At 39.1% G+C, this 21,400-nt stretch overlaps 1 protein-coding gene across 2 annotated transcripts in view; it reads right to left on the bottom strand.

The window, feature by feature from the left end:
* The window catches only part of Dnajc6 (DnaJ heat shock protein family (Hsp40) member C6), a 159,980-nt gene that overhangs the window by 114,905 nt on the left and 23,675 nt on the right, over positions 1–21,400 (bottom strand). The window contains exon 2 of one of the 2 annotated variants that reach the window (XM_077790976.1): positions 6,716–6,780. The exons of the other annotated variant lie outside the window; for it this stretch is intronic. The gene's annotated coding sequence lies outside the window, so the exon portion shown is untranslated. The remainder of the gene's footprint in view (positions 1–6,715; positions 6,781–21,400) is intronic. 2 annotated transcript variants of the gene reach the window in all.

Below are 21,400 nucleotides of genomic sequence, written 5' to 3'. Positions count from 1 at the left end.
ACTTGGGGAAACCTAAGTTGGTGGAAAATAAGAAATTTCCAAAAGGAGGTAGAAGCTTGAAAAATTATAGAAAATGAAACATCCAAGTCATAGTGAATATGTTTTAAACTAATTAGAGCAGAGATGATGATGGCATTGCTTTCCTATCACTTTTAAAGCTTTGGTTGAAAACTGAACAGCATGGTGGGTTCAGTACCCAATTCCAGAAGGATTTACTGTTACTAAAGGGACAGTTCCCTTACCCTTATTTCCAATGCAAGTTTCAATGGAAGCAATCTGGTAAGAGGAGAAAAAGAGCAAACAACTAATTCAGTAAAATTTAAGTAAACACAACCAAATCTACTAGATCTTTCTCACTGTAGTGGTTAAAAACATGGTTTTGCCAGGAACAGTGGTGCATGCCTGTAATCCCTGTGGCTCAGGAAGCTGAGGCAGAAGGATCACAAGTTCAAAACCAGCTTCAGCAAAAAGTGAGGCACTAAGCAACTCAGTGAGACCCTGTCTCTAAACAAAATACAAAGTAGGGCCGGGGAATGTGGCTCAGTGGTCAGTGCCCCTGAGTTCAATCTCTGATACCAAAAATGGAGACAGATTTGAGTTTCTAGTCTGAATGTCTAAACTTGGGCAAAATATATATAAATATATAATCAAGCCTTTATTTTCTCCATGAATTGCTTTTACTCCACCTATCAGCAGTACATATTAAAGTAGCTAGGGCCAGGTGCAGTTTCACACGCATGTAATCTCAGTGGCTTGGGAGGCTGAGGCAGAAGGATCATGAGTTCCAAGCCAGCCACAACAACTTAGCAAGGGGTTAAGCAACTCAATGAGACCTTGTATCTAAATAAAATACATAAAAGGGCTGAGGATGTGGCTCAGTGGTTGAGTACCCTGGGTTCAATCCCCAATATATATAAAAAAAAGTAACTAGGGCTGGTGTCTAGTCTGTTTTGTGTTTCTATAACAAAATACCTGCAGCTAGATACTTTACAAAGTAAAGAAGTATTTTTTGGCTCATGATTCTGGTGGATGGAAGAACCCAACAGCATGGCCTGCTAGCTGCAACCCAACAAAGCAGAAAAGTAGAAAGGGAGCCAGACATGCATAGAAAGGGCATGAATGTGAGCAAAGAAACAAGGCCCAAGAAGGGGTCATACTTCCTCTTTTTAATAACTCCCTCTCTCAGGTATTAATCCACACTTATGATCCCCTCCTACAAAACGGCATTAATTCATGCATGAGCTTCAAGACACTATGACCTAATTCCTCCCACTAGGCTTCACCTCTTAAAAGTTCTACCACCTGAACACTGTCATACCAGGGACCAAGTTTTTCTAGCCCATGAACCTTTGGGGGACAAACCATGTCCAAACATAGCAGTAGGTGTAGTGTACACTTATTCTTCTATCAACCAAGAGCAGCACTTCCTGTTTCTGGGAAAGTCTCCTCCTCTGTGGCTGCAGTGGGAGCTGTCATGGCCCAGGGGTGGCACCTGAGACCAAGCTAGCTCAACCATGGCATTTTTCATGGAACTTTTCCTTGTAAACCACAGACAGTAAGTCTGAGTATTTCCCTAGTGCAAGTGGAAGTCGCTCTCCCTGACATTTGGGGATAAGAGATCTGAGAGAATGGTACTGCCTACGAGAAAGATGTAAGGAGAGGAAGAAAGGGAGGTGGAGAGCACGTTTACAGTCTAGGAACATAGGAAGCCCACTGCCCCTGACCTTTTTCACAGTTACGAGATCTCCTTCTATGATGCAGTTAATTTACACTGCTTCTCATCGGGAGCCAAAGGAAGCCACCTAACACAGCACAAGGCCTGCATCCTCCCTCCATGCCCCGAAGTTATTATTTGCTCACATAATTAAATTGTCACTCCCACCCCTACTTCCCAATTACACATTAGGATGCCTAAATAAAAGCTTACATTAAAAATTTGGTAAAAATAGGGCAGTGGTTGTGGCTGTAGGGTACTTGCCTAGCACATGTGAGGGACTGGGTTCGATCCTCAGCACCACATAAAATAAATAAAATAAAGGTCCATCGACAACTAAAAAAAAGTTTTAGAAAATTTTAGTGAAAATAGTAAGCTTTTTGCCATCACTTAGAATCCTTATTCATTGAACTAAACTTGTTTTATGTTTTAGGCTATCATTGACATCATACTCAATGGCCCACAAAGAATTCTCACAAAGCATAGCACTGTCCAGTGGAAATATAATGCAAGCTACAAATGTAAACCATGAATGTCATTTTTAAATTTCCAGTGGCCACATTAAAAAAATATAAATGAAACAAGTGAATAAATTTTTACAATACATTTATTTAACTGAATTAGTATAATGCATTGCTATTTCAGTGTATAATCAAGATTTTTTTCATATTGTGTATTTTAAATTTATTATATGTTTTATGTTTACAGTACATCTCAATTCTTTTTTTAACTTTTTTGTAGTAGTAGATGAACAGGATGCCTTTATTTTATTTGTTTATTTTTATGTGGCGCTGAGGACCGAACCCAATGCCTCACGCCTGCTTGGCAAGTGCTCTGCTGCTTCCCAAGGCCAGCCCAGTACATCTCAATTTTGACCAGCCACATTTCAAATGTTCAGTAACCACTTAAAGCTACTATATTACCCAGAACAGCTATCAAACATTTCAATCTTTACAACACCTCTAAGAAAACTGAAGCTTTTGTAATTATATATGATAAAACTGAAACTCAGAGAAATAAGTAATTTTTCATACTCAACACCTAATTAGTACAAAGTCTAGGCTTAAACTTCAGCCTTTGACCTCCACATTTTATGTTCTTTACCTCACTGTGCTGTCTGTACAACAGGAATGATATTTAACATGGTCCTGAAATACAACCAGATAAATCAAATAAATAATGATATGGCCTCACCCATAAAATAAGAAGGTTGGACAAGATAGGTGGTCTACAGATCCAAGGATTGTACCTTATGATTGATCACTCGGGTCATAGAACCTGCTAATGGGACAGAGTTTAACATAAATCATATCTAAACTCACACCTCTCTAGGATTCATGAATGGCATTATGGCACCAGTAATAGATAGATGCATTCCCTCCACCACACATTCTTCTCTAACAAGTTATTGTTTTGTTCACAACACACACACACACACACACACACACACACGCCCATGGTTCCTGGCTCTCTTGGCTCTTTTTATTTCATAAATGACTAGAAGAATAGGCATATCTTTTACCAAAGTACTTGGCCTTCTGTCCATGGTTTCTGAAGCAGCTTCAGACCATAAAGGTGAAGGAGTGACTCTGTTATGATGATGGGACACTTTAGGCCTCAAGGCAAACTCACTCTCTTTGACCTCACGCCCTCCTTTCACTGGCTCTTTTTTCTTCCCAAGGCAAGCCATAAAAACCAGAATTCTCTTCCCCAAGGCAGGTCACAGAAAATTTTAAAAAAAAATCTCTCATCTTCTCTCACTTTTTGTCTTGGAGCTCTCCATGAGGAAATTCTCTGACCTACCTTCATAATAGGCCTGAAATAGGTCATAAGATCCTCATTTCAGATAAGGGCCTGCTCCATAACCAGGAATGCTGCACACAGGCCAAGAAGAATCTGCACAGACAGACCTTGCTGGTTGCCCGACTCGGGTTATCAGCAGGTCTGTCATATTCTTATCTAATCACATTTCTACACATTGTTCATGTTTCAATCGTGCTTATACCATGGAGTCTCCATAAAAAATCCAAACGGCCAGGGTTTGTAGAATTCTGGATAACTGAACACATGGAAGCTTACAGTAAACAAGAACACATCCATGTCCCAGGAAGCCAGCACACCCCAAATCCGTGGGAATGGAAGCCTGCATCTCAGACCCTCTCAGAAGACTCCATGTGTATCTCTTCATCTGGCTTTTTATACATTTCTTTAAAAATATTCTTTATAATAAACCAGTAAGTGAGTTTCCCTGAGTTATGTGAGCTGCTCTAGCAAACTGACCGGTCCTAAAGAGGCAGTTATGAGAACCTCAATTTATAGTTAGGTGGTCAGAAGTCCAGAGGCCTGGACTTATGACTGGTACCTGAAGTGAGAGACCATAACCTGATGCTACCTCCAAGTAAACCATGTCAGAATTGAATTGCCAACTGCTCTCTGCTGCAAAATTGATTGTTTGCTTATTGGTGGGAGAATCCCCCCCCCACACACACACACATTCTGATATCATGGAGGCAATCTGTGCATAGAATAGAACAGGATATAATAGGGAAAACTGAGTTTGTTTTTCCTCAGTATCTTCAGACCTACCAAAATTCCTATTGGAAGACCTAGCCTCCAATGTGATGGTATATGGAGATGGGGCCTTTGAGAGGTATTAGGGTTTAAATAAGCTCATTACAGTAGGGCCCCCATGATAGAATCAGTGTTCTTAGAAGAAGTAGAGAACTAGGCATGGTGGCACATGCCTGTAATCCTCAGGAGGCTAAGGCAAGAGGATCACAAGTTCAAAGCTAGTCTCAGCAACTTAGTGAGGCTCTAAGTAACTTAGTGAGACACTGACTCATAATATAAGTACATGTATAAAAAATAAAATTAAATTAAAAAGGCTGGGGATGTACCTCAGTGATTAAGGGCCCATAATTTTTTTTTTAGAGAGAGAGAATTTTTTTAATATTTATTTTTCAGTTTTCAGTGGACACAACATCTTTAGTTTATGTGGTACTGAGGATCGAACCCAGTGCCCAATGCATGCCAGGCAAGCGCATTACCGCTTGAGCCATATCCCCAGCCCCCTAGGTAGAGAGAGAGAGAGAGAGAGAGAGAGAGAGAGAGAGAGAGAGAGAGAAAGTAGGAGAAAAAGGAGACTATCTGGGAATATTAGGAAGGAGAAGGCAAAGAGGGGATCTGAGATGTCAGATACTTAATCTGTTAGTATATTGATCTTCCTATTCTCCAAAATAATGGGAAATCAATGTCCATTGTTTAAGCCCCTCAGTCCTTCATATTTTGTTATAGCAGCTTGAGCTGACTAAGACAGAGAAGAAGAACTACTGTACCAGTTCCAAACCCAGACCTAAGAGCCCTGGGGATATCTGTGGCTCTCTTGGCCCTTCTTCCTTCTCCAAAAGAATAAGGCCAAGCTGGCCTGTGCCATGAAAGACCACACGGAGGAGTTGGTCCTAACCTCTCAGCTGATGCCAGACATATGAGGGAGCCTACTGGCAACAGTTGAGCTTGGCCCAGGTCAGAACCACCCAGAAGAATTTACCTAAATTACTGCCAGCAGAAATGTGAGCTGAATAAATATATGTTGTCTCAAGCCACTAAGTTTTGGGGTGGCTTATTATACAGCAAAACCTAATCAGCAGACATCCATGTTTCAGAGTTTCTACCATGAAGATCAAGACATTCACTTAAAAAACAAGCAAACTGTGATAGTCAAGCCAAAGTGACGCCATTTTGTAAAACAACCATGCCAAATAGAAAGCTCATGACTGGGGCAAGTTGTTCTTTTCCTTTTGCTATTGGAACTCTTAAGAACATGGAACTACCTAATGGGGCATTGTTTCTGTAACTAGAGTAACGGGGCTCTGTTTCTGTAACTGGGGTGACTGGGCTAACTGTGATTGGCTAAGTGTCCCTCCGCCTGACATCACTCTCCCACTTCTGTAACCTGGCTTGCTTGCATTGGCTAGGCCCTGGAACATCCCTTTTGTGGTTTTCAGGCTTATAAGGCACGCCCTTGCAATTGTTTGGGGCTGATCAGGGGAACAGATTTATGTTCTGGTCAGTCACCACCAGTGTGCTTCAATAAAGGCTTGATTTGATTATACGTGAATGGTCTGGAAGTCAATTTATGAAACCCTGGGACGTTTCTTTAACTATAACAAAAAAAAAAAGCTTTTTGAAAAGAAAGAAAGAAAGAAAAAATGAAGAAGAGAGGGGCCGGAGAGAAGGAGGGAAGAAAGGGGCAGCAGAGAGAGAAAGGAAGGAAATTAGAAAGAAAAAGAGAGAAACAGAAATGTAGACTAGAGTCAAATCCACTACCCCGTAGCTGTGTTAGTCAAGTTATGCAAAACTTATCAGAGTTCTCTACCACCTACCTCACCAGCTGTTTTTTGAATTAAAGGTGATTATATCTATACTAACCGGTTAAGTGTATGACATCTCAAATCCCCTCCTCGCCTTTTCCTTCCTAACATTCCCAGAAGTTCCTACATTTTCATGACTTAGCTTTATCCTCCTCAAGTACACAGTGCTATTGTCTACTTCTTATTCTTAATTTACTCTCATTTCCTTTCCCAGGTAGAACAAGCCAAGTGACTCAAAACCCATTTATTTATGCTGTTCAGTACCTTGGGATGGCTGTAGCATGGTTCAGTCCAAGTACTACAACTTCAGAACCAGGAAGCCAGTGGTGTAACTCTCAGTGCAAGACTGAGTGCAGGCCCGAGAACCTGCAGTCAGGAGTGAGCTTCTGGAATGTCCTGGAGCCCAAAGGCTGCAGTGCTGACGTCCAAGGGCAGGGAAAAGAGAAGTGTGTCCCAGTTCCAAGAGAGAGAGACCTGAAATCCTCTATCAATTTTTTTTCCAAGTTGGGACTTCAGCCGATTTGGATGGTGCCTGGCTACATTAAGGCAGGTCTTTCTTACTCAGTCCACTGACTGAAATGACAATTTCCTCTGGAAACACCCTCATAGACACCCAAAAATAATGCTTTACCAGTTCTCCAGGTATTCCTCAATCCAGTCAAGTTGACACCATCACAGAGATGAAAGATCTTTACACTGAAAAGAAATTGAAGAAGATACAAATAAATGGAAATATTATCCTGTATTCACGGACTGGAAGAATTAATATTGTTAAACTATCCACACTAGCCAATGTAATTTACAGACTCAATGCGATCCTATCAAAATGCCAATGACATTCTCCATAGGGAAAAAAAAAAAGCATAAAATTTATATGAAACACAGAAGACACCAAATAACTAAAACAATCTTGAACAAAAGGAACAAAGCTGGAGGCATCACTCTACTTGACTTCAAAATGTACTCAAGGCTACAGTAACTTAAACAACACAGCACTGACATAAAAACAGACATAGAAACCAAAAGAACAGACTAGAGAGCCCAGAAATAAATACATTTGGAGCCAACTGATTTTCAACAAAGATGCCAAGAACACTCAATGGAGAAAGATATCTTCCATATACAAAAGTCAAGGATTAAAACCCCAAACTATGAAACTACTAGAAGAAAATATGGGGAAAAGCTCCATGACATTGGTCTGGGCAATGATTTTTTTTTTTTTAATTTAATGTCAAAATGCCTGGAAACAAAAACAAAAATAGACAAATCAGACTTCATCAAACTAAACAGCTTCTGTACTGCAAAGGAAACAATTAACAAGGTGAAGAGACAACCTACAGTATAATAGAAAATATCTGTAAACTAACACATTTGACAAAGGGTTAATATACAAAATATATAAGGAATGCAAACAACTCGATAATAAAACAAGTAGCCCCGTTTAAATATGGGCCAAAGACCAGGAGAGGTACTATGCAAAGAATACATACAAATGACCAACAGGTAGATGAAATGCAAATTGGGAAATGCTAATTGAAATCAATGAGATATCATCCCACCCCAGTTAGAATGGCTATTATCAAAAATACAAGCTGTCTTGTCTTTTTGTAGAGGAAAGGGAACCCTTACATACTGTTGATGGGAGATGGTAAGTTAATATAACTACTATGGAAAGTCGTATGGAGGTTGCTCAAAATATTTAAAATGTAGCTACCACATCATTCAGCAATCTTACTACCAAGCATATAGCTGCACTCCCATGTTTTATGAAGCATTATGAATAATGATACAGAATAGTATCTGTATCATTATTCATAATGATAGTAATGATACAGAATCAACCTATGTGTCCATCAGAAGATAAATGAATAAAGAGAATGTGATGCATATACACCATGGAATATGATTTAGCTATAAAAAAAAAGACAGAAATCTTGTTATTGAGGATAACATGGATGAAGATGGAGGACTTTTGGTTAAGTGAAATGAGCTAGGCACAGAAAAACAAAAACCACAATTGAGCCCATAGAAGTAGAGACTAGCATGGTAGTTAGCAAGGCTGGGATGGGGCTATTAGGAAACATTAGTCATAGAATACATAATCACAGATAGGAAGAATAAGTTCCATTGGGCAGTGTGGAAACTATAGTTCATGAGGATATATTCTATTCTTGAAAAACTGCACAGAGTGGATGTCAAGTGTTCTCACCACAAAACAATAATTATGTGGTAATAATTACACCCTTGTTAATTAGCTAGATTTAACTATTCCACAATATCTATGTACTTCACAACGTCACATTATACACAATAAATGCATACAATTTTGTCTGTCGATTTTTCAAAACAATCTAAAGGGATTGGGCATGTAATTCAGTGGTAGAGCACTTGCTTAGCATGCACAAGGCCCAGGCTCCTCCCCAACCCCCGCAAAAAAAAAAAAAAAAAAAAAAAAAAACATTTAAATGCATTTGTGGCAAAGTCATTATTCAAGTTTATTTAAATGTTTAACTCTGTTTAATCGATCAGGCTGAAAAGTGAACAAGCACATTTAAAATTTTTGAATCAATACTCTGAAACAATACAGCTTTTAGAAGTATAAAATAATATCTTCATGACATTGAGGCAAACAAAAATTTGTTAAACTGAACCCAAAAAGCAATTATCAAGATGCAAAAATTAATAAGATATTCTATATTATAAAATTTTGTGGGCTAGGGGTATAGCTCAGTGGTAAAGCACATGTTTAGCATGCACAAGGCCCTGGATTCAATCCTCATTTCCCAGCCCCCAATTTTTTTTCAACAAAAGATATAAATTTATAAGAAAATAAAAATACAAGGCACCCTGTGGAGAGATTTTTTTCAATACATATATTCAAAGGATTCATATCCAAAAAATATAAATCACTTTTTAAAACCTACAAATAAGTAAGAAAATGTAAACAATTTAATAGAAAAATTGGCAAAAATCATAATCAGGTCTTTCACAAGAGACTATACACAAACGGCAAATAAGCTTATATTATGACAAAGAGCTTAACTACTTCATCATCATGGAAATTCACAATAAAACCACAGTGATATACTGCTCCATAACAACAAAAATGCCTATAATTTAAAAGATTAACAGCATCAAATGTTGATTAAAATGTGAAACAACTAGACATCTCATACATTGCTGACAGGAATAAAACTTGGTACAACCACTTTGTAAAACTATTTGTTAGTATCCACTAAAGCTTAATACGCATAAACCCTGTGACCTAATAATTTCACCCTTTGGTACATAACCAGCAGAAATATATTTATGTGTGCACCAAAAGACATATATGAGAATGCTCATAGCAGTTCTCTTCATAACAGACTAAAACTTGAAATTATCCATATATCTGTCAAAAGAAAAATACATATTCACTCAATGGAATACTCTGGAGGAATGAGAATAATGGACTACAACTACTCCACATCATTGTGGAAGCTCACAAAAAGTTGAGCAAAAGAAACTAGAGCAAAAGATCAGATGCTGAAGGATTTCATTCACATAAAATTAAAAACAGCAGCTGGGGTTGTGGTTCAGTGGTAGAAGACACACACACACACACACAATTTAAAAACAGCAAAACTAGTCTTCAGTGTAAGACCTCAGATTAGTAGTTAGTACAGGTGAGAGGGGGAGGGGTAGCAGAAACAGCTTCTGGGTTGCTTCATGTCCTGACACTTGATCTGAATGTCAAGTACACAAGTGGATTCACTTTATAAAAATTCATCAACTGTACACTTAGAAGTTGTGTGTACTTTTCTATATATTTAATTTTAAAGTTTGCTAAAAATTCAGTATTCTTTGGGCCTAAACATATCACAAATCATTATGAAAAATTCTGAAGCCAAAGCAGTTCATCTTCCGAGAAGACTCTAAATGTGTTTCTTTTATATGCTATCAATTTTGCTTTTTCCTAATGTTGCCATTAGTTAGAGATTTCTCACATTAGAATTAAGTTTCTTGATTTTGCTTTTCCTTCAAACTTTTTAACCTTTTCTTATGAGTTCAGAGTAAGCCCAACAACAAATTTTGGAAGACAGTAACAGAGTTGAGGCCCTAACCTGGAAGCTGAGCTAAGGTACGGGATCCCCTAAGGATCCCGTAAGGGGTGTTGATTTGATGTCACACCTACTTCTGAGCAATGTAGTGAGTGATGGAAACAAGACAAGAGTAAGTAGGATCAGCTGAAAGTGTGTTTAAGAAACATTAGATCCCAATCCCCTCCCTCAGCCCCCTCAGCTGGGCAGCTGCCCCAACCTACTCCAGAAGAAAGCTACAGGTTTATTCTCAGAAGACAGCCTCAAGAAGATCACTGGACAGAGGGAAGCAGGCAGCGTTTAAGGCAGAAGTATTGCACTGACAACAGAGAGTTAAAATCAGTGTTTACATCCTGAATGCTGAGATCCCCAGTGTTCTTCCCAGCACTTCATGGAATGCACTGGCATCCTCTTAAAAGAAATTAAATGGAACAGCAAATGGAGGCAGGCACATAGGGATGTGATGATTCTTCAATCACTCTCTTGGAGCTTAATAAAATGGGCCTATTCCCCAAAGACTAAAAGAAATAAAGGAGGGCTGGGGATATGGCTCAAGCGGTAGCGCGCTTGCCTGGCATGCGTGCGGCCCGCGTTCGATCCTCAGCACCACATACCAACAAAGATGTTGTGTCCGCCGAGAACTAAAAAATAAATAAATAAATAAATAAATAAATAAATAAATAAACTCTCTCTCTCTCTCTCTCTCTCTCTCTCTCTCCTCTAAAAAAAAAAAAAAGAAATAAAGGAAACACATTGTAATTGGGCATAAATAATCATATTGAAGAGCCAACAAGGAAGGACTTTTAAAGGAAGTTGGACCAAAATAAGCCACCACAGCATTTCACTACCCCACTAATTCATGGACATATAAGTATCAACTTGTAGGTATTGTGTCCATGAGCCCCTCTGTGTTTTTAACATCTCACTACCTCATTTGTTGGCATCTTTTGAGTGGGATTTTAATTTCTTTTAAGATGAATTTCCAATAAGTCTGCCAACAGAATCATCTGATTTTAAGTGTATTAGTGTATCTGGCAGACTAATACATCCGGTCCCTGCAAGCCACTCCACTCACTCATTCACTCTTGCAATAGGCTACTCAAAAAGAGACATACAAGTAGCCAACAGGTATATGAAAAGGTGCTCAGTTTCACTAATCACTGGGAAAGTACAAATCCAAACAAAAGTTAGATATCACCTCACTCCTGTTAGAATGGTTATTATTATCATCAAAAAGACAAAATATGGGCTGGGGTTGTGGCTCAAGTGGTAGAGCGCTTGCCTTGCAAGTGTGAGGCACTGGGTTCGATCCTCAGCACCACATAAAAATAAAATAAAGATATTGTATCCACCTAAATAAATAAATAATATTTATTTTTTTAAAAAGACAAAATATGTCAGGCACGGTCGCACACACCTGTAATTCCAGCAGCTTGGGGAGGCTAAGGCAGGAGGATTGCAAGTTCAAAGCCAGCCTCAGCAACTCAGAGAGACCTAAGCAATTAAGCAAGACCCTATCTCTAAATAAAATACACACACACACACACACACACACACACACACACAGACTGGGGATGTGGCTCAGCGGTAATGCCCCTGGGTTCAATCCCCAGTACCAAAAAAAGATATATGTTAGGGGGAGAATATACAGAAATGAAACGTGTGTATGACCTGTTTCACTCTATTCATTCAATCATTCACTCACTGATTTAGGCATTTTCACATAGGCCAGGATTAACTTAAAGATAACAATTTTCAAAATGTAATTGTCATGGGCTGGGGATGTGGCTCAAGCGGTAGCGCGCTCGCCTGGCATGCGTGAGGCCCGGGTTCGATCCTCAGCACCACATACAAACAAAGATGTTGTGTCCGCCGAGAACTAATAAATATTAAAAATTAAAAAAAAAATAAAGCTTAATTTAAAAAAAAAATGTAATTGTCATGTGGGCACTAATCCTTACAATGTTACAGTTTTCCACATTTATCTAAAGAGGCAAAGTAACATAAAGAACACAGGTTGTAGGATCAAAGAAATCTATGTTGGAATCTTGGATCCACCATGTGTTAAAGTTCTACTGCTATGACAAAATACCTGAGATAATCAACTTTAAAGGAAGAAAGGTTTGGTTTAGCTATGGTTTCAGAGGTTTCAGTCCACAGTTAGCTTGCTCCACTGCTTTGGGGCCTGTAGCAAGGCAGAGCACCATGGCAGGGAATATTGGTGAAGTATAACTGTTCACCTCATGATGGCCAAAAAGCAGAGAGGAAGGAACTAGGGCACCAATATGTCCTACAAGGACACATCCCCAGAGACTTAACCTCCTTCTACTAGGCCTCAGCTCCTGAAGTTTCCACCACCTCCAATAGCCTCATCAGTGGGGGACCAAGTCTTCAGCATATGAGTCCTTCTGAGACATTTAAGATACAAATCATTAAAACAGCGACTAGGAGGCTGAGGATATAGCTCATTGGTAGAGAGCTTGCCTCACATGAACAAGGCCCTGGGTCCAATCCCCAGCACCACCACCCCCAAAAAAATAATCTACTAGCTGTCTGAGTTAAGGAGGTTATTTTACAATTCTGTCTTTATGCTTTCATCAATAAAATGGATATATCAATAGTGACCTCTCAGGATTAGTGCCAGGTTTAAATGAGAAAGCACACTCAGCACTTGGCAGGATGCAGCAGAGTACATGGTAAGGAAGCAGCAACTTTATTGTTCCCTCAGTGACTTAAAGTACTTTGTAAGATTTTTAAATCAAATGCATAACCTCTCTAGAGTTATATCAAAACCAGCACATTCTTCAGCACGTTTCTGTTGTGGTTTTCTGCACGTATCAGACGAGATAAAAGAGACAGCCTATGGGCTTCTCAAGCCTAAGAAGTGATGTATAAGCAATCAAAAATCACAAAAACAAAAAAAGATAACCACTGTTCTACATGAGTCTGAATCCTGTTATTCAAATAGCTAAGGCTGAGGACTAACAAACAAAATATTCTATTCTGATTTTGAGAGGAGAGTCTGGTTAATTCAGCACATGTTCTTGATCTTCCAAGTTTCCGGATAGGGAGGAGGTGATAACATTGAATTATTCCATAAGTGAGCCCTGCACATCAACTTGGTAATAGGCACAGTGCAGTGCTGGACCATGAGCTCTGTGAATTCTCCCCCTCCCCTACCACACACAAACTAAAATTCAGAACAAAATGAGATAAATGCCAAATGTGGGAGGAAGAACTGTGAGGGATAAAGGAAAAATGGTAGGGAACACAGGGTTGGGGGTGGTGGTGATTATTTCCTAGTCACCTCAAGTCACCATGACTCAACAGCACTTAATATCATGTGCAATACCTATTGTTAGAAAACTTAGAAAAAGCTGCAGTTAATACACTGTTTGAAAGGTCCTTAAATAAAAAGTACATTTGAATTGTTCATAGATTGAATTTGAGGAGAGGCGATTCTAAGGCAAGGACAATAACATGTTAATAATTAATTTAGGGCTGGGCTTGTGGCTCAGTGGTAGACCACTTGCCTAGCATGTGTGAGGCACTGGGTTTGATTCTCAGCACTGCATATAAATAAATGAATAAAATAAAGATCCATCAACACCTAAAAAAAATTTAATAATTAATTTTTTTAAAAAACACATAGTAGTCAGGATATTGCACATCAAGAATTTTGGTGGCCACATAAATTATGTATAAGAGAGTAATGGGAACCTAGGCTGGGAAAGCAGAAGGTGGTCGCACTGGAAATACGCCTACCTCCATGCCAGAAAAGGAGAGCAGCTGGTGCAACAGGAATGTGAGAGCATTGGATTTGCAGAGATGAAACTGATGAGTCTGAAAAGCAGGAACCAATCAAACCAAGGCAGCCTGATAATTCCAGTTCTTGGGGCTGGGGTTGTGGCTCAGCGGTAGAGCGCTCGCCTCGAAGGTGCGAGACCCTGGGTTCGATCCTCAGCACCACATAAAAAAGTAAATAAGGGAAATAAAGGTGTTGTGTCCAACCACAACTAAAAAATAGATCTTAAAAAAATTACAATTCTTACCAATTTAAAGGAGCTCAGCAGAAAGCTATGGAAAGCAACAGAATTGAAATCAGTCAGTGACTCCAGAACAAACTTGTTTGGTTCCCAAAGTTAGGGGAAAACACTGTTGAGGGAGAGGAAGAGGATCCCAAACCCTTCCTGAGATTGAGGTCTCTGAATCTGGCTGCCCACTGGAAGGCCTTGAGGAGTTTTGCTAATCATGTAGACCCCGGAAGTTTGCCCTGCAAATGTTAAGAGACTCTAACTCAACAGGCCCAGAACTAGAGGATAGGTGAGGGCATCCTCTTAGGGGAAGGGGAAAATGAAAAGGAGACTGAAAATATATCCTCTGATAAATCCCTACCCTGGGTGGGGGCGGTGCTCTCTGGGAGGCCACAGGAAACAGAAGAGTAGAAATGGAGATGGGGAGATATGGAGAAGCAGAGGAACTCTGATGTTTTTGACTTTGATGTGAAGAAAGAGGCTGAGGAACTTCTGACTAGACAATCTCAGTCTTTCTAAGAAGCAGTGAGGTCGTCTCTGAGAGAAGAGGCTTCAATGATGGTGGGACAGGTTTGGAGCCATACTTACCAGAAATGGGGGTGAGTCACCAAGATAAAAGAAAGGACTGTACAGAATTTGTGAAACTAGAGGCCTCGCAGGAGTGCACACAGTTTTATGACAATTCCCAGGAATTGGGAAGACGGCAGACTTGAGATGGGCCCTGGAACCCAGGCTGGAGAGGGAGGAAAGAGAGTTAGGTTAAGGACATAGAGTTAGGAAAGAGAGACAGAGGCCATGAAAATCACAGAACAGACCCACTGAGAGTCAGGATTGGGAAGCTGAGTGTAGAACTGATATGTTTGTTTGATAGAAGAGGTGAAGTGTCGCAATGTATGGCTACACATCTATCACAATGCTAAAATGAAAAACAATAATACCAGATGCTATCCAGGATAAGGAGAAACTGGATCACTCATGCAAGGCTGTTAGGAATGTAAAATGGCATATCACTCTGAAAAATAGCTTGGTAATTCCTTTTAAGAATAAAAGTGGATTTATATACAATACAGCAATTGAACTCTTGGGCATTTATTCTAGAGAACTAACACTTTCACCCGGGAAGTCATATACAGATGTTCACAATAGCTCTATTCCTTACAGCCAAGGACTGGAAACCACCCAAATGTGGTGAACAATTAAACAAACTAAGGTACATTCATACATTAGAATATTACTCAGTAATAAAAAAGAGAGAGAGAATGAAATAATAAACACAACTTAGATGAACCTCACAGAAATTATGCTGAATGAGAAAGCCAATCCCAAAATGATACATACTTCATGTTTTCATTTATGGAATAATCATGAGATAACAATTATAGAGATGGAAAACAGATTAAATTCCCAGGGGCTATAGACTGGGGGTAAAGGGTAGCTAGCTACACAAAGATAACACAAGGGAGTCTATAATGATGAGTCAATTGAATATCTTAATTATGGTGGTTGTTATTCAAGAGAAAACTGCACAGAGAGAAAATTGCACAGAGCTATATACATACACAAATGAGTTCATATATAACTGGTGAAATCTGAATAAGCTCTGTGGATTTCCAAATCAATCTCTTGGTCTTGGTATTGTAATACAATGATATAAGACTCAGGGATGCTAAAGGAGGGATGTATAGGACTTTGCTATACGTTTCTTTGTAATATTCAACAAATCTATAATTATTCAAAATAAAAAGATTTTTTAAATCAAAAGGGCAACAAACTGAGTAATAGTCATAGAACAAATATTCATTGAGTGGCTTGTTATGCCATGTTCCATACCAAACACTGGATATAACTTAACAAGATAGTCTCTGACCTCAAGAGGGACATATTGGGGTAAAGAGTCTGACCCTGTGCCTCTCAGTCTCTTAGGCACTGGAGAAGACATCCTCTGCATGAGTAATAGCTCATCCCCTATGAATTGCAGCAGTCTCCCTTATAATGCCTTGGAAATAGTAGGGACACACAGAAAGGGATTTTGCCACCACAGCCTAGGAGATATAGCCCATCCCCGCACCCCACCCCACCCCGTCCCCTCCCTCCTCCATCTCTCCTTGTCTGGTGACCTTTTAACATCTCAGTTTTCTCAAGAGCTTAACCTAACTCTCCTTTGAGGATCGCCTTCCTCGTCCAGGCATCCAAGGGCTGACACAGTCGCCTCTCCAGATCCACAGGAGGAAAACTAGACTGTACAATCTGTGTATGTCTTCTGGCTTTGAGGGAGGAGGAACTGAAAAAGTTTTCACTTGCAGTAAATAGAAGCTTTTTTTTTTTTTTAAGTGTGAGATACTGAAATTGTTTGGCATCTCAGTGAGCACTACAGATAAAACACTCTGTTGCAGTGTGACCTCCGCCAATAGTCTGACCTACTTTTTTTTCCAAACTTGGAAAACAAATATTTCCTAAAATACTTAAATAGGAAGGAATAAAGTATATATACATGCTTCATATGAGTAAAACTTGAAAACATTAAGCTAAGTGAAAGCAGACAGACCTGAAAGACCACATACTGTACGATTCCGTTTATATAAAATGTTCAGAATAGGCAAATCCACGGAGATTAATGGATGTCAGGTTGCGGGAGGGGAAAGGGGAGTAACAATTGATAGATATCAGATTTCCTTATGCATGCTGAAAATGTCAGGAACTGCATAATGGTAATGATTGCACAACTTTATGCATATACTAAAAACCACTGTGTTGTGCCCTTTCAATGGGTGAATTTTATGACACATGAATTATATGTCAAAATTTATTATATAAATTATATGTCAAAAATTATGTCATAAAAAAAGAAGAAATGGGGATTTCATTTTAAAGTTTTCTCTTTTTTTAGATGGACATAATAACTATTTTATTTATTTTTGTATGTGGTGCTGAGGATCGAACCCAGTACCTCACATGTGCTAGGCAAGCGCTATACCACTGAGCCACAACCCCAGCCCTCATTTTAAAGTTTTCAAATTTAACTTTTCTTTCAGTCATGTAACTTTTTTACAAGAGGCAATCTTACCCAATATGAAAAGAAAAAAAATATATCCACAGAACTATAACACTCAGAAAAGCCCAATTTGAAAATACCCCTAATAAAACCTTTGCATTTTCACAGATGAGAAAAATTACAGATGGGAAAAATTAGACCAGAATGTGAAAAGACTGACTCAAGCTGAGTCAGTGACTAGAGAGTCAGGAGAAAAAGTTCATCCTCCTCATTTCCAGGCCAGTGGACTTCTCTTCCACTTGGAAGCCTCATTTCTTTGAAGATCAAAAATAACCATTCCACTGTATGTATAACTAATTAAAACAAGTTTTTTTTAAAAAAAGAAAAAAGAAATAAAGAGCTAGAAGCAGCAACAACAAAAATAACCTCTCATCCACTGAAACAAAGAAGGTTATCTATCAAGCAAAGAGAAGGAAGGGAAGGTAGGAACGGAGACAGAGAAGGAAAGAGGGAGGGAGGAAGCGGAAGAGAAGGGTTGGTCCATTTCTGTCTTATGCACTGTATCACCTACTTACCCAGTCATTTGAATTATCTTCCTAATTCATGTTGTCCTATTTTTAAAAAGGGTTTGAATGGATAAGGCGTCATTTCTACACTTTGCTTACTAACTGAAGACCTCTTTATTAGAGTGAAATGCGAATATAGCACTAAAAGTGTGGAAAGCATTGAGCAGTCATGTCAAGTGAGAAAAAGAAAATATGATGATAACTTAGTACATATATGAATACATAAAGATGCCCAGAGGGAGATACTCCAATTTCAACAGCAACTATTTCTTTTTTTTAATTTTTTTATTTATTTTTTAGTTTTGGGTGGACACAATATCTTTATTTTTATATGGTGCTGAGGATTGAACCCAGTGCCTCACGCATGCCAGGCGAGTGCACTACCACTTGAGCCACATCCCCAGCCCCACAACGGCAACTATTTCTAAGAGATGGAATAATGGATGGTTTTGAGTTTCCTCCTTGCTTCTTTGAATTTTCATAATATTTTGAGGGGGAGCCTACGTGCTTTTTACCTACTCTATGTCAGGCACTGTGCTAGGTGCCTTCTTAATCTCACCACAACTCCAGGAGTGAGGTATTACTATTTGCATTTTGAAAATAAGGACGCAGAGGCCTAAAGATGTTAAGGATCTTGTCCCCATTGTTAAGTTAAGAGGAAATTTCCAGATCTGTTTTTTTTTTTTTTTCCTATTCTGGGTTTCCTTCCCCTCTGCTTTTCTTTTTTATTCCTTCCTCCACTTATGGCATGTAGGAAAATCCAGTGATGTGCCCACACACCACTCAGTAATTAAAAGCATAGAAGAGACATGAAGGGGAAAACACATGATGCTCATCTGGAGGGTGCTATGGGGTAGGTCATGGGGAAGGAGGGGACCTAGAAGTCAGAATGTCTTCCAGAGAAAACTAGAAAGAGGAGAAGGAGCCAGGCAAAAGGGAGAGCAAACATTCCAGACAGAGGGAACAGCACTGGGGAACTCAACCTCACAAGGCTTTGAATGAATCCAATGACCTATTACAACCTACACTTGTATGTGTGTGTGTGTGTGTCTGTGTGTGTGTTTGTGTGTGTGTGTGCGTGTGTGCATGCACATGCACTCAAGTATGTATGTGTACATGTATATATATTTTGATGTATATTTTAATATTTTGATTTAAACAAAGTGTTTTAAAGTTGACAAGATTATCAACATTGTGATGTTTATCAATATTTTTATTAAAATGCTTAATATATATATATTTTAATATTTAAACTTGGGATTCCCAATTCAGAAATACTCTCACTGTACCCTCAACAGGCCAAGTTCCAGGGGGTGGGAATGGGAAAGGCAGATGGCAAGACCCCACACACACACACTTGCTGTGGTCTCTATTGAGAGTCCCTCTCCTTTTAACACTGGTTCCCAGATTTTCCCACTTGTCTTAGAGCAGCAGGAGTCACAGCTGGGTCCAATTTCTGCAACACTACCACCACCCCCTCAACTTGGAAAAAGTATTCTAAATTTACACCACACAGCACCAAACTAAAAATGGCTTAGAAAGAGGAACAAACATACCTTGTGCTGGGCTCCTGTTAGATTTCACAAGCACACATTTCACCCTTTTTTTTTTTTAAGCATATGTGATCAAATGATTCTTAAGTAATTAAAAAGAAAAAGAAAAACTCCAAATTGTGAGATGAAAGTATCTGTTTTTAAACAGGCAGGAAAAAGGATGGAGAAGGGTAAGGGGTATGCTGACTCAGCAAGATGCATATGGTTTTGTTTGTTTTTGTGGCATTGAGGACTGACCACAGGGGTGCTCTTCCACTGAGATAGACCTCCAGGGATTTTGATTTTTTATTTTAAGACAGGGTTGCATTAAGTTGCCAAGTCTGGCCTCCAGCTTGCAATCCTCCTGCCTCAGTCTCCCTGGGATTACAGGCATGAGCCACCACGCTGGGCTGCAATTGGCATCCTAAGAATGTTGTCTGGCCCTAATATTTTTGTACATTTACCTCCCCCTTTCTCATCAACAATTTTAAAAAGTGAGACAGAACCAGGCCTGGTTATGAGACGGAACCCCCCAACAGAGCCCCAGGTAATGTCCCTTTCACAAGCTTCACTTTCCTCATCTGTAAAATGAAAAGGCTAAACTTGACTAGTGCTTCTCTAGCTTTTTTGGTCCTTGGCATTTTTTAAAAATATGTAATATTAAAAACTTGGTTTATTTTTATTGAAGTGTAACCACATGCTTCACTTAGCAAACTTTCTAATACTAGATTTGGAAGAGGGAAACACATCTTAAAAGACTGAAAAATAAGGGCTGGGGTTGTGGCTCAGCAGTAGAGCACTGGCCTAGCATGTGCAAGGCGCTGGGTTGAATCCTCAGCACCACATAAAATAAATTAATAAAATAAAAAGGTATTGTGTCCAACTTAAAAAAAAATAAAATAAAATGAATACTGAAAAATAAGTGCCAGATTGTTTCTTGGTTTGATTTTAATAGAAAAGTTGGGGAAACAAGAACATTTTCACAATGGCTCAAATCACTTTGTCACTGTCAGCTTTATGTCACACATGAGTAGAGCTATTTACTGACCTGACCAATTCCTAAAACTACCATAATATGTACTTGTGAAGAAAGAAAGCATCTAAGTGCTCAAAAAATGATATGAGTAAATGATCAGAACTTGCATTTAAGGGACTGAGGACATGGCAGTGACATGAAGCTCACAGATATGATCAGCCCAACACATAACCCTGCAACCTGGGAAGGATATTGAAAGAATGCCTTCTCAACTATAGTAAAAGGTTTGCATCAAGTTTTCTAAAGCACTCACTTTGTAATACAATCATTCAAATTGTTTTGTAAATTTTGGAATAATATTGAACTTGTTGGGGAAGAGTTGACTATTCTAAATCATAGAATAATGGTGGTTTTAAGGATTTGGATGGAGAAACAGACTTACGAAAACAGAAGTTCTTTTAGCATATTTACCCTCTGGAAAGAGCAACACACATTTGTAAGCATTACCGAGTGTTTTAGTCGGTTTTTTTGCTACTGTGACTCAAGGACCCAACCAGAACAACTGTAGAGGAGGAAAAGTTTATTTAGGGGCTCATAGTTTCACAGGTTTTAGTCCACAGAAGGCTGGCTGCATTCTTCAGGGCTCGAAGTGAGGCAGAACATCATGGAGGAAGAGTGTGGCAGAGGGAAACAGCTTATGTGGTGATCAGAAAGGAGAGAGAGATCTCCACTCTCCAGATACAAATATATACCCAAAGCCATGATCAAATTCCCACCTCCTCTAGTCACACCCTACCACTTCAATTACCACTCAGTTAATTCTTATCAGGGGATTAATTCACTGATTGGGTTAAGACTCTTATAACCCAATCATTTCTCCTCTGAACTTTCTTGCATTGTCTCACCCATGAGCTTTTGGGGGAACACCACACATCCAACCATAACACTGAGAGAATACAGAAAAAGACACTCATAAGCATTAATAAGCAAGAAAGAGTAACTAGAAATCAACTGCAATATCCATTGTTACTTAAATGTTTAAACTGTCCTTGACATCACAGGTTGTTTGGTTCGTTGCTTTCATTTTTTTTTTTTAATGAAGTCCACATTTTTAAGTATCTTAGGCAGTTTCAACTC

This window comes from Urocitellus parryii, chromosome 11 (genome assembly GCF_045843805.1).
Source record: "Urocitellus parryii isolate mUroPar1 chromosome 11, mUroPar1.hap1, whole genome shotgun sequence".
Classification (NCBI taxonomy): Eukaryota; Metazoa; Chordata; class Mammalia; order Rodentia; family Sciuridae; genus Urocitellus; species Urocitellus parryii.
This window is presented reverse-complemented; position numbering and strand designations above follow the sequence as displayed.